This window comes from Cupressus sempervirens, chromosome 10 (genome assembly GCF_028749045.1).
Source record: "Cupressus sempervirens isolate cs-2001-9-10 chromosome 10, ASM2874904v1, whole genome shotgun sequence".
Classification (NCBI taxonomy): Eukaryota; Viridiplantae; Streptophyta; class Pinopsida; order Cupressales; family Cupressaceae; genus Cupressus; species Cupressus sempervirens.
In genome coordinates, this window is record NC_143127.1 from 937,653,577 (window position 1) to 937,667,245 (window position 13,669).

The following is a 13,669-nucleotide window of genomic DNA, read 5'->3' on the forward strand; positions in this document are numbered from 1 at the left end:
TCCAAGGAAAAAGAGTGAGAGGTTTGTCAAAAGGTGTTAAAGTGGCAAGAAGTGTAGATCCTATTTCTCATTTGCAATTTGTGGACAATACCTTTTTAACTAGGGAAGTTTCAGTGTAGGAACCAAGATTGATGAAAAAGACTTTAGAAATCTATAGGAAATTTTCAGCATGAAGATCAATTGGGCAAAATCAAAAAAAAAAATTCTTCAACACCCCTATTAACAAAATATTTGAAATAAGAAAAATTATGAATATTAAGCAAGGTTCACTTCCTAGTAAGTATTTGGGGATACCTTTATTATAGGGGAGAAACAAAAGTGATCTATGGAAAGGTTTGGCTGAAAAATGTTTTAGAAAAATGGAAGGTTGGAAGGGTAAATGGTTGTCATCTGTAGGAAGAATCCTGATGCTAAAATTAGTGGTCTTAGTGGTGCCTATTTTCTCAATGATGTGCTTGAAAATCCCTGAGAAGATGATTAATATAGTGGAAAAATAGATGTGGAGATTCCTCTAGAGTGGTGCTGGAGATTGTAAAAAATGGTCTTTATTAAAGTGGGAAAAAATATGCAGACCAAAGAAATTTGGGGTTGCTAGAATTAGGGATTGGAATACTATGAATATTGCCCTCAAAGAAAATAAAATTCGGAAGATGACTAGTAATGCTGATCAGATATGTAAAAAAATTCTAAAGGCCAAAAAGTTGGATTCAAATGAAGACATAAGGATTTAAACAATCCAAAACTCAATGAAGGGATCAACAATTTGGAACTTTATTTTATCTTACAAACATACAATAACAAACCATATCTCATGGGTAATAGGAGATGGTAATCAAGCTAAGTTTTGGGAGGACTCCTGGAATGGTTATAAAACTTTAGATGAAGAATGTCAGGATAGAGAGTTGAAACAGAAATTATGTGATTTATGGGGAAGGAATGTAAAGGACTATGTCTTGGAAAAGGATGGAATCCTAGGTAGAGTGTGGGAATGGAAGGACTGGAGGGTTGAAGGCCTTTTTGTAGGGCAAAAAGAATCTCTAAGGGAGATTTTCACCTAAAAGAAAGTTTAAATTATTGATCAAGGGGACATGATAAGGTGGTGTGCAATGGCCTCAGGTAATTTTGCAGTTAAACTGGGTTATGAATTAATAGAAAATAAAGAGGATGTCTATTTTGAGGCTAGGGACTTATGCTTGAATAAAGAAATATTACCAAAGGCTCAAACTTTCTCATGATTATCTATTCAAGGGAGAATCTTGACAGGGGAAAGGAGGAAATTTGGTTTCCAAGGACTTACAAAATGTTTTTGTGTGGAAAGAGGAGGAGAGTGTTGATCATCTATTATTAAATTGTGGAGTTGCATCCAGATGCTGGAGTCATATTCAAGGGAAATTGGGATGGTCCAGACCATGGTGCCCCTCTCTTATGGATTTTTTCATTTCATGGTCAAGGATGAGGAGGAGAAATATTCTTGAATGTGTTTGGAGGGTAAGTCCTTCAATTGTCATCTAGGAAGTGTGTAAGGAGAGGAATAGGAGGATCTTCCAAGAAGTAATAGAAACTATGGAAAAACTCTTGCAAAGGATTGATCATTCGATAGAAGAAGTTGTTAGTGCTAAAATCTTTAGGAAAAATCTATTAAAATGTTTGTTCATGAGTTGTGATAGAACTAATCAGAAAGAATGGTTTGGGATCAAAATTGGAATGGCAAGAGAAAAAGGGAAGAATTCTTCAAAGGTGAATCAGAGGGAAAGTGCTAGTGGCAAGCTCCTAGTGAAGGATGGATCAAAGTTAATTTCGATGGAGTGGCTAAGGGTAACCCAAGGATTTCAGGATCTGGTTGCATAGTAAGGGATCATTTAAGTGAGACAATGGCACTTGGTGCAAAAAGATTACCTAATAGCACAAACATTGAGGTTGAATTTCAGTCTACCCTTATGGCAATAAAATGTGCTAAGAAGGTGGGAGGAGTTAAAGTAAATTTTGGAGGGGGACTCTATGGTAGTGGTGCAAGCATTGAGAAATAATATGATCTCAACTTGGCACTTAAGATTTTTTTTTTTTGTGTCAATGAAGAGTTGAAATCATTAATGGACTTAAAAAAATTTCATGTGTCTAGAGAAGCCAATCAAGAAGCAAACCAACTTTCAAAATGGGTGGTAGAATGTTTGATAGAGGGGACTTCAAGTTTTGAATGGTGTAGCTATTGGGAAGGTGTGTGGGATAATGATTAAGGCAAGAGTAAAGTTAACTTTAAATCATGAGGTTAGTGAGTGAAAGGAAGTGACGTCAACAAGGACTATCAGCAAAAGTGGGCAAGCAGATTTGGGAGATTTGTAACTAATGTTCACATGATGGAAGGATGCGCAAAAAGAAGAAAGAATGATTATTTTTAGTGGCATTTGGAAGAAATGCAAAAAAAGGGAAATATTGACATGTTATAAATTAAGTAGTTGTAAGAGAAGCTTTTAATAAGTTGAATAGTAAATTCTAATTGCAGTGAGAGTGACTAGAAAATAGTGGAAAAGGATAGAAGCTACTTTTACATTTAAAACACCAAGACAAAAAAAAGCTTTGTTTGATCCGATTCAAACCAGAGGTTGAAGCTATTGCTAGAGTGCCTAATGCATGATGAGGATGAGGCAAAAATTGAAGACACCCAATAGATGGAAGAAGAATATATAAATTCATGAAGAGATGTTAAATTGTGGACAATTTTGTACTTGTGGATTTTGGAGGTTAATTTTTTTTTGTTAAGGTTTATAGATGATTAAGAGTGCTTACATACACAATATCCAAGCTCATGAGTTGACTCTCGACATGTGCTATCAATTTTGTTACTAGATCATGATCATAGTAATGACATTGCAAGCTTAATGAATTAAATAGGGTTTTTGATAATAATAAAAAGAATTCATTATATAGTGTAGGATAGAATTCATGCAAAGCCATTATTAAATTTTGATTAGTTATATTGTTAGAGCTTCAAATTGTATGAATATAACTTACTTTTTAGGTTTCTAACTTGGGAGTTTTAGAATATAGATTAAAAGTGATGTTATATAATTGGTAGTTTACTAAGGCCTATTTTTTTGGTAAGTATAGCATGTAGTAAGTGTACATTGATATTCATTCTTAAGAATTTTTTATTTATTTTTTTTCTTAGAAGGGGTACAGGTCTATAAGAATCATGTAGATAGGTTGTTGTTTTCATATATGCATTGTATTTTTTATCAGGGAATGGAGATTTTCTTGTTGGTTCTTTCCTCCAAGCCCTCAAATATTGGTGGCTTGCCTCTTTCACAAGAAAAAAATTTACACTAATTGTAGTGGAGAAGTTGTCACTTCATCATTTAGAGGTGTATCTCGAAATCTACTTAAAGATGCCCCAAAACCATCCACTACAAACATATCAATACATTTTTATAAAAACCAATCCATGTTTTCTTCTAATAATAGTTTTCACTAATGATTATGTGGTGAAATGTCATCCGAATGTAATTGGACATCTTCCTCTAACAATGATATTTTGAAAGAAAAGAACAAAAAAATATCTAAAGAGATTCCTCCCCAATTCTAAAGATATATCTCAAATCATCCTTAGATTTATAACATTTGTATATAAAAAAATTAATGATAGATTTAAAAATAAAAACTAAAAATTTTTCATTTTATATAAATTAATTTATAAATTTATAATCACCTTCACAATGCTAATTCGCTATCAATCTCAATATATGTTAATAATTTACTATGTTTCTATCTCATAGATTTTATTAAGAAATATTACAACAAAATGAATTATTTTATTTATGTTGTTGATAAAGTGTTTAAAGAATAAATATAATAGTAGAAGTAGTTATAGCTTTAAAATCATTTATAAATTAGTCTACAATATTATATTAAAAAATAGGACTGCGCAAATCTCCATCACTAAGGTTTTCTTAAATAAATAGTGGAAGGGTGTCAATAGCCATCTTCTAATAATTATGTGATTATTGATAGATATGAAATTTATTAATGAATCTTTAAATTATTATTTAGTTTTTTTAAAAAAATTAATCGTGGTTCTTCAAGGTAATAGGGGAAATGTATGAGTAGTCGTCAATCAATAGTAGATTTTAAGTAGTAAAATATGAACCAACATTAATAGAACATCGAGCAATAAAATATGAATAGATGTCATTGGAACATTAAGCAATAAAATATGAATTAGAATATGAGTTCTAAAACATGAACGATAACTAAACCCTAAGCCATATATAAAAAGAGTCGAAAGTAAAATGCATTTCAAACAAAAACTATAACACAAGGCATTTGATCAGGTTTGATTGTGTGAAGTCAAACAAGTCAATTGCAGGTTGTTTACTCATGTCTCTCTTTTATATGACTAGATGTTTATCCATTTTTCGAACAATCAATAGGATTAAGTTGTTTATACCCTATTGATTTGTACCCTAGGTTAAGTTGTTTATACCCATTGGCTGATTTGTTTATCATGGTTTTCTTCATCAAAGTCTTATATCTATTTGGCTAATTTTTTTATATTCCTATAGATTGTGTTGTTGGTGTAGGCAAGATCAAAAGACACCATCTGAAGGAGCTTCCCGGATTCTAGATCTTTGGAAATATTGTACTAATTTTAGTCTTGCAATTTGATTGCAAGTAAATCTACCCTAAAAAGAAATGGCTGGAGGGAAAGATCCAAAAGGTCTTCTTTCAACCAAGTCCTCCTCTATCTCTATTGATAAAAATTCTATCACTACAAAGAAGGCTGATCAAAATGAGAAGGTCGATCGGAAGAAGCCAGTCACTCGCTCATCTCATGCGAGTCTCTAGGTTTCTATATTGCAACATATATTTGGTCTATAACATATGCATGAATGAATTTCTTATAATTCTTGAAGGAAGAAGTTATCTGGTATTTGTAGATGATTGTATGTTAATATTAAAGCCTTTTTAAAGTTTATGGTTTATTCATATAGGTCTATCACACTAAATTTGATCTTATTTAACAGTTGAAGTATATGGGCAATCTAGGGCCATTTTTAAATATCATGTATTAAAGAATATCATTATTTAGTGAGAGAACCATTATTGGTGGCCTCATATTCTCTACTTACCTTGTTAAAACCATCATTTTAGGAAGTCTGGATCGATTTCCATTTGTTCCATTTCAAAACCATTCATTCACACGTTGAAGATTGAAACATTCTTTGTCTTCTTTGTAAAAGAATGTGTAATGTGGGTACCTACTCCTAGCAGAGGAGTCTATTTCTTACAATTCAGGCATGAGAAAGGGTAATAATAACATGATTGTCATTTTGTGATGGCTTGTTCATAGATGGTCTATCCATATTGTTACTTGGGTAAGATTCTTGATTTTTGTTATCTTAAAAAAAATAAGTTGATCATAATTACTAATCAGATTCTTGATTTATTAATGTATGTATCTTTTTGGATTCTTATGACTTTTACTCACATTTGAATGGAGTTGGTATTAGAGATTGTCTCATCATTTAGAACATTTCATATATTTTAATAGATCTATTTAATACCCTTACTTTATATTCCAACTAATTTGAATAAATTTTAACCCCACTTTATTACCTAAGTTGATCATCATAGACTAGAAATCTGATGTCTTTTGAAAGTAAACTTAGCCAACTAATTGACTACTTTTAGGTCCTATAGAATCTACTTTTTCTGTTTAGCAAACATCAAAACTATGAAAATCACCAATATGTACAGGTGTATTATCAAATACCATAGTAACTAGGATTAATAAGTTTTTGATGTCATGGAAACTTCTCTATCTTTGTATAACCATCTATATAAGTACCAATCTCCAACCTTTTCTAAAAATGCATACATTATGCATTCCCATATCTCGTACCACTACCTAGAAGCCATCTCCTGATAAGTAAGATAAATATTTTTTTGTTTTTGGTCATGATCCATAACAAACAGAACTCGTATCGACTTATATTATTTTAATATATCCTTTACCAATGCAGATTCTTGTTCTTATCCATACTATCCACATGGAAATCTTACATGAAGTGGGGTGTCACATGTCATACATCAAATATATGGTTTTTTTGAAGGCCTTGAAGTTGTGAGACTGTAAGACATATAAATTAAACTTAAAACTCACAACTCTAAACCTCAAAATTTTTGCTCGGCACTAAAAAAATTGCTCGACACATGAAGGTGACTCAAAGTAAAATTGCTCGGTAGTAATGGATGCCGAGTAAGCTTGGCTCCAACTGAGAAAATTTATAACTTAGAAATATTCTAACATGAATGCTTTCACCATTAAAATAAGAGAGCCAAGATTTAACCTTTCAACCAAGTTTCTCAAATACAATGAATAGAAGAGGAAGAACAATAGATTCAAGTATGTCTACTTTCTTTTTCTATTTAACTGAGATTCAAACTATTGCAAAATTTGGGAGCATTCGACTTCAACCAAAAAACTCTGAAATGGTAAAAACTTCAAACTTCAATAAACTATAAACTTGTAGCTCTAATGGTTGCATACAATGGTGCCTGGAGCAATCACTGCTTCAACAGGAAGAACCAATAAACTATGAAATTATAGAACCATAGGAAGAAGCACATGCAACTGCAAGCATGAAAACGATTCCTTCTATCTCTACAATGAGTGATCTACTGATCAACCTTTTCCTTCTTTCTCTACTCTACAACTTCTGAGCTCTTCAACTTCTTCTCCTTCTATCTGGTCAAATGAATCTATACATTTCTTTTTTTCTTCTAACCTAAAATGTTTTCCCTCTCATTTCCAAATTTGAAAATCTCACCTACCTGTATTAATTTTTTTGGTTGTTCTACAATCCATCGGGTGGTAGGTGGGCATTTGGCTCTAGGGGCAAGACAACCACCACATTAAATATTCCAACACTCCCCCTTTGTCCTAAGCCAAACAAGCAAGGATCACTACTGATCCACATCAACTACACCAAGACACTCTCTTAGGTGTACAAAAGTTCCAATGCCTAATGGCTTTGTGAAAATGTCTGCTAGTTGCTGCTCAAACTTACAAAATTCCATCTTGATATCCCCATTCTCCACCAACTCTCTGATGAAGTGATATCTAATCTCTATGTGTTTGCTTCTACAATGGAAGAATGGATTCTTGGACAATACAATTGATGAGATGTTGTCACAATAAATTGTGGTTCCATCCTCTTGCCTTTCATTCAAATTTTTCAAGATCCTCCTTAACCAAATAGCCTGACATGGTGCTACATTTTCTGCAATGTATTCAGTCTCTGCTGTAGATTGAGCAACAATAGGTTGCTTCTTGGATGCCCATGAAATTGCACCCGATCCCATATGAAACATGTATCTGAAAGTGCTCTTCCTATCATCTGTACTTCATGCCCAATCACTATCAATGCAACCAACCAACTTGAATTCATCATTTGCAGTATACAAAATCCCAAATCCCTTGGTACCTTTCACATACCTTAGGATCCTTTTTCCTTCTTGCTGATGGGAATCCTTTGGTGTTTCCATAAATTTGGAAATCAAACTTACTGCATGCATTAGGTCTGGCTGAGTTGCAATCAAATACATTAAACTTCCAACCATACTCTTGTATAGTGTTGGATCCACTCTCTTACTAGAGTCTTCCTTGCTCAACTTCAGGCCTATTATTGTTGGTGTTGGGGCTGCCTTATTGTTCTACATTTTGAATCTCTCCAAGATTTTCCCTGCATATTTTTCTTGAGAGATGAAGATGCCATTATGTATTTGTTTTACTTCTATTCCTAGAAAGTATTTCAAGAGACCTGGGTTTGTCATCTCAAATTCATTTTTCATGACCTCTTTGAACTCACCAATTAGAGCCTTGTCATTTCCAGTAAAAATTAAGTCATCTACATACAAGAAAATAATCAATACATTACCATCTTCTACCTTGATGTAAAGAGTGGGCTCACCATTGCTTTTGCTAAAGCCATTGCTAATAAAATATGAGTCAATCCTACTGTACCATGCTCATGGAGCCTTCTTGAGCCCATAAAGAGCGCTCTTCAATCTATATACTTTGTTCTCTTCACCTACAACTTCATAACCAGGTAGTTGCTCCATATATACTTCTTCTTTCAATACACCATTTGGGAAGGTGGACTTCACATCCATTTGAAATACCTTCCACTTGTGCTGAGCTGCAATTGCTATGACAGCACGCATGGTTTCCATTCTTGCAACCGAGGCATATGTTTCATCATAATCTCTGCCATACTACTATTTGTAGCCCTTGACTACCAACCTTGCCTTATGCCTATCAATCTTGCCTTCATTGCATTTGGTCTTATAAACCCATTTCACTCCAATCACTTGCTTCTTTGGAGGCAAATCAGTTAGCTCCCATGTCTCATTTCTTTCTATAGCTTTTATTTCCTCATCCATGGCATTACACCATTTCTTCTCTGTAATAGCTTCTCCAAAATATATAGGATCACTATGAGAAAATAATACAAAATTAACACTCTCATCATAATCTTCATACCTTTCATCTTGGTATATCTCCCTAAGACTCTTGGTCTTTCTTGGTAGCAAGGAGGAGAGTGTGGAATCAGAATCTTCACTGATGCTACTTTTTCGACCAGCTTGGTCTTCATTGTTACTCAACACTAACACTCGATCATGCCTAGAGGAGCTCGACAATGACTGAGGTTTCTTGCCTTTTCTTCTATCTGCTCCTTCTTCTTGGTGTTCATTAGCATCTTCTTCATTCATAATTGGCACTTTACTCGAAGTGCTCGGTGACTCATCATTTGGACCATACCAAGACTAATTTTCAAGAAATTCCACATCTCTTGAAAGAGTCATCTTGTTGTTCAATGGGTCATACAATCTATATGCCTTTGATTCTGAGTTGTACCCTGTGAATATGCACTTAACACCTTTGTTATCCAATTTCTACCTTTGCTCTTTAGGCACATGTGCATATGCAACACATCCAAACACCCTCAAGTGTTCAACTGTCCGTCTTCCTCGTGACCATGCTTCCATTGGAATTTTATCACAGACTACCTTTGTAGGACACCTATTAATTAGGTAAATTTTTGTTGCCATAGCCTCTCCCCAAAATTTATTTGGGAGACCTTTCTCTTTCATCATGCTCCTTGCCATTTCAACAATGGTCATGTTCTTTCTTTCGGCCACTCCATTCTATTGTTGTGTATAGCTAGCTGTGAGCTCTTTCTTTATGCCATGTTTCTTGCAAAAATTTACAAAAGAATTGGAGGTATACTCCCCTCCTCTATTTGATCTTAGGACCTTGATATATTGTCCACATTCTCTTTCAGCCTAGGCTTTAAATTCTACAAATTTATCAAATGCTTCAGATTTATTCTTTAAGAAATACACCCATGTCCTACAACTGAAATCATCAATGAATGTCATGAAATAAGTACTCCCCCTAATGGAAGTAACTTGCATACAACCGACTAGGTCAGTATGCACTAACTCTAATAGATATCTAGCCGTCCTAGAATTTCTAGAATTAAAGGGAAGCCTATTTTGCTTACCCAAAATACAAGCATCACACTTGTCACATGAATTTCCTATATGTGGCAAACCTTCTACCATTCTTTTATTTGACAAAAAATTTAAACCAACATAGTCTAGATGACCATACCTGAGGTGCCATAGCTGTGAGGGGTCTTCAATCACACTCCTTAGAGCTGATTGTGTGGGAGGTGCAGTACCAACATGAGATGAGAAACATGTCTCTATCCTTAAAGGAAACATTCTTTTCTTTCTCATTTGAATTGCTGCAAGTAAGTTCTTGCTCCCATCCTTTTCATGAATGACACACGTATCATTATCCATCAGCACTTTGTATCCATTTTGAATGAGTTGACCAATGCTCATCAAATTGTGCTTTATACTAGGGGAAAAATACACATTTTGTATTTCCTTCTTCTCACCTTTCTTGGTGTGGACCATAATAGATCCTTTGCCCACAACTGGTAGGGTTCCATTATTACCCATTTTAATCTCAGATTTGGAACTCTTCTCAATGAATGAAAACAAGGTTTCATTACCACTCATTTGGTTGCTACATCCACTGTCAAGGTACCAAACCTCAGGGCTTCCTTCGTCACCAAAATCACACATGATGAAGGCAGTGGCATTGTTTCCACTTCCCATATTCATATCAGCCACATTTGCTTGTCCCGACTAATCATTTTTCTTCTTCCAGCATTCATTTGCATAATGCCCATATTTATGACAGTAGTAGCATTCTACATTACTCTTAATTGAGATGTAGTTTTTCTTACCTCCTCTTGAAGTATTTTGTGAGCTACTTGCTCCATTTGCTCTTCCTGAGTTTTCTGCTACAACATTTCTTTGTCCTCCATTTCCTTGGCCTTTACCTTTGGAGTTTCTGTCTAAGCCATTTCTTTCTCTCCCCCTTCCTCTTGGATTTGACTAAGCCTTGAATGCTTTCTCTTGTGAAGAAGAATATGTGGATCTATTGATCCTATGATCATGGGTTTGAAGAGTACCCATCAACTCATTCATTGTCAAAACGGTGAGGTCTTTTGCCTCTTCTATGGTCATGACCAAATTGTCATATTTATGAGGTAAGCTCCTCAATATCTTTTTGACTGTCCTCTGCTCTTGATAGTCTTCTCCGTTTGATTTTAGTTGATTAATCACATTGGAGGTCCTTGAACTGAAATCTACAACTAATTCATTTTTCTTCATCTAAAGGTTCTAAAACTCCCTCCTTATATTCTATAGCTTTACTGTGTGGACTTTATCAGTCCCCTTTCATCTCAAAGATATCCCATGCTTCCTTTGCATAATTTACTACTGCAATCTTTGGGAACACTGTCTCTGTCATTGCTACTTCAATAAAACTTAATGCCTTTGCATCTTTCCTCCTTGACTCTTTCAAATGAGTCTTTTGTGCATTTGTGAGTGTAGCATATTGAGTTGGGTCTATCACATCATTGAACCCATTAACTACAAACTCCCACAAATCATTTGCAATCATAATGGTTTTCATTTTCTTTGCTCATGTATCATAATTTTGTCCATTGAATGGTGGTGGCTGCTACCATATCTTTCATGCATCTCCTACCATGTCAAAATATTCCAAGAAAAAAATGCCCTAACTCACTATGGATGTGGGGCCTCAAAGCTCTGATACCATGTGAGAAATATAAATTAAACTTAAAACTCACAACTCTAAACCTTAACAAAATTTCTCGACACTAAAAAAAGTACTCGGCAGATGAAGGTGCCAAGTGTCAATTTTGCATGGCACTTGCTCAACACATGAAGGTTCCAAGTCACAGATCTTTTGGCACTTGAAGGTGTCGAGTGATAGGCAATAGGTGCTAAGTGACAAGATACTTAGCAGGTGAAGAAGAATGTAGTATGTGTCGAGTTAGCTCGGCACTCAAAGAAAAATTGCTCGGCATTAATGGATATCGAGTAAGCTCAACTTCAATTGAGAAAATTTATAACTTAGAAATATTCTAACATGAATTCTTTCACCATTAAAACCAAAGAGTCAATATTTAACCTTTCAACCAAGTTTCTCAAATACAATGAATAGAAGAGGAAGAACAATAGATTCAAGTATGTCTGCTTGCTTTTTCTATTCAACTAAGATTTAAACTATTACAAAATCTAGGAGCATTCAGCTTCAACCAAAAAACCCTAAAATGGTAAAAACTTCAAACTTCAATAAAATTTAAACTTGTAGCTCTAATGGCTACATGCAATGGTGCCTGGAGCAATCACTGCTTCAACAAGACAAACCAATAAACTATGAACTTAGAGAATGACAGGAAGAAGCACGTGCAACTGCAAGCATGACAATGATTCCTTCTATCTCTGCAACAATTGATCTGCTCATCAACCTTTTCCTTCTTTCTCTACTCTGCAACTTCTGAGCTCTTCAACTTCTTCTCCTTCTGTCTTTGCAATGAGTGATCTGTTGATCAACCTTTTCCTTCTTTCTCTGCTCTTTAACTTCTGAGCTCTTCAACTTATTCTCCTTCTATCTAGTCAAATGAATCTAATCATTTCTTTTTGTCTTCTGACCTAAAACATTTTTCCCTCTCATTTCCAAATTTGAAAATCTCACCTACCCATATTAATTTTTCTGGCTTTTTTGCAATCCGTCAGGTGGTAGGTTGCCATTTGGTTCCAGGAGCAATACAACCAACACATTAAATATTCCAATAGAGACATGATTTTATTTTGATTGAAATGTAGTTTCCAATTGGGCGCACGCACAAGATGATGAAATCTAGAGTTTTTACGAATGGGAGAGTGGGGGCAACAACAGCAGTATATTCAGCAGCCATATTGGAATATATCACTGCAGAGATTCTGGAGATGGCAAGGAATGTGAGAAAAGATATGAAGGTGAAAAGAATAACTTTGAGGCATCTTCAATTTGCCATCAGGGGAGATGAAGAGCTTGACAAATTTGTGAAGGGCACTATTGCTAGCGATGGTGTTATCCCTCATATTCATAGATTCATTCTTGACAATTCCACAAAGAAGGATTAATTCCCTCTAGTATTCAAAGCACTCACTTAGAACATCTTAATATGGAACCTAGACTCATGGAAGTGTTTTTATGACTGAATATAGTCATTGATATGTCTTTAATTTACCAAATCGAGTCTATCACTCCTTTGATTTCTGATCTGAATTGTCATAGATCCTTATGGTTTCAAGCTTAGCTAGGGCCCTGCCCCAATGCCTTCTTCATTACACAGATTGAAATTTTTCTTTTCCAATTAGTCACTATAGAAACTCTCTCTTTTAAAAAGAAAACTTCTGATATTTTGTTCATCAGATTGAGATGACTGTGTCCTGCTTATTTGAAATAGTATATATCTGTCATCATGTTAAGTTGAAATTATGTTACTCTTTCAAGATCATTCTCTCTAGCTCATAATTAATGGTACTTTATGTTTGATAGTTTTATATTTCTTTCAAATGAAAATATATGAAATGGGAGTACATCTTGCAGTGTTTAGATTATATGAAATTTAGATAGATAGATAGATAGATATGGTAGGAAAGGTTGTTTCAAAATTCAAGGAGCTTCTACTTAATAACAATTTGTTAATATTTCTTAATGACATATTATTCATTTCCTTACTCAAATATTAAAATATTTTTCAGAAGAGAGATCTCTGAGTTTAGTATATATATATGTTTGAGTTCCAAGTTCAATTGAAGGTTGGTTGTATAGATGCAAGCTTAATAAGTACACAATTGAAAATGTTTTTCTTTTAATTGTTTTGATTGGGGGAAAAACATAGAAAGAGCTAAGACCTAAATACAAAGTAGTCAAGCTAAAACAAGTGAAATAAAACAAAAGTAGAATGAAAAGAACTAACATGCCCTTTGAGCATAAAAATGAATGGAATATGAGCATAGAAAGGAACCCAACACCTAAAATAAAGCTAGAGATACATTTAAGAGTGTAAGTCAAGTTTATTGAGGTTTGAATAAAAATTTTCCTTATGTGAAATATTGAATTTATAGAGTTCTTCTTAGATACTTAGAGTTCTTCTTGGACACCTCCTAATTTTCTCATGTTTGAATTTTGAACATGTAAAATTCTAACTTGCCAAATTTTAAAAAAATACAA

At 34.2% G+C, this 13,669-nt stretch overlaps 1 pseudogene; it reads left to right on the plus strand.

Moving 5' to 3' along the window:
• Positions 1-4,686: 4,686 nt before the first annotated feature.
• LOC149537057 (putative histone H2A variant 3) lies at positions 4,687-12,573 on the plus strand (annotated as a pseudogene).
• The last annotated feature ends 1,096 nt before the right edge of the window (positions 12,574-13,669 follow it).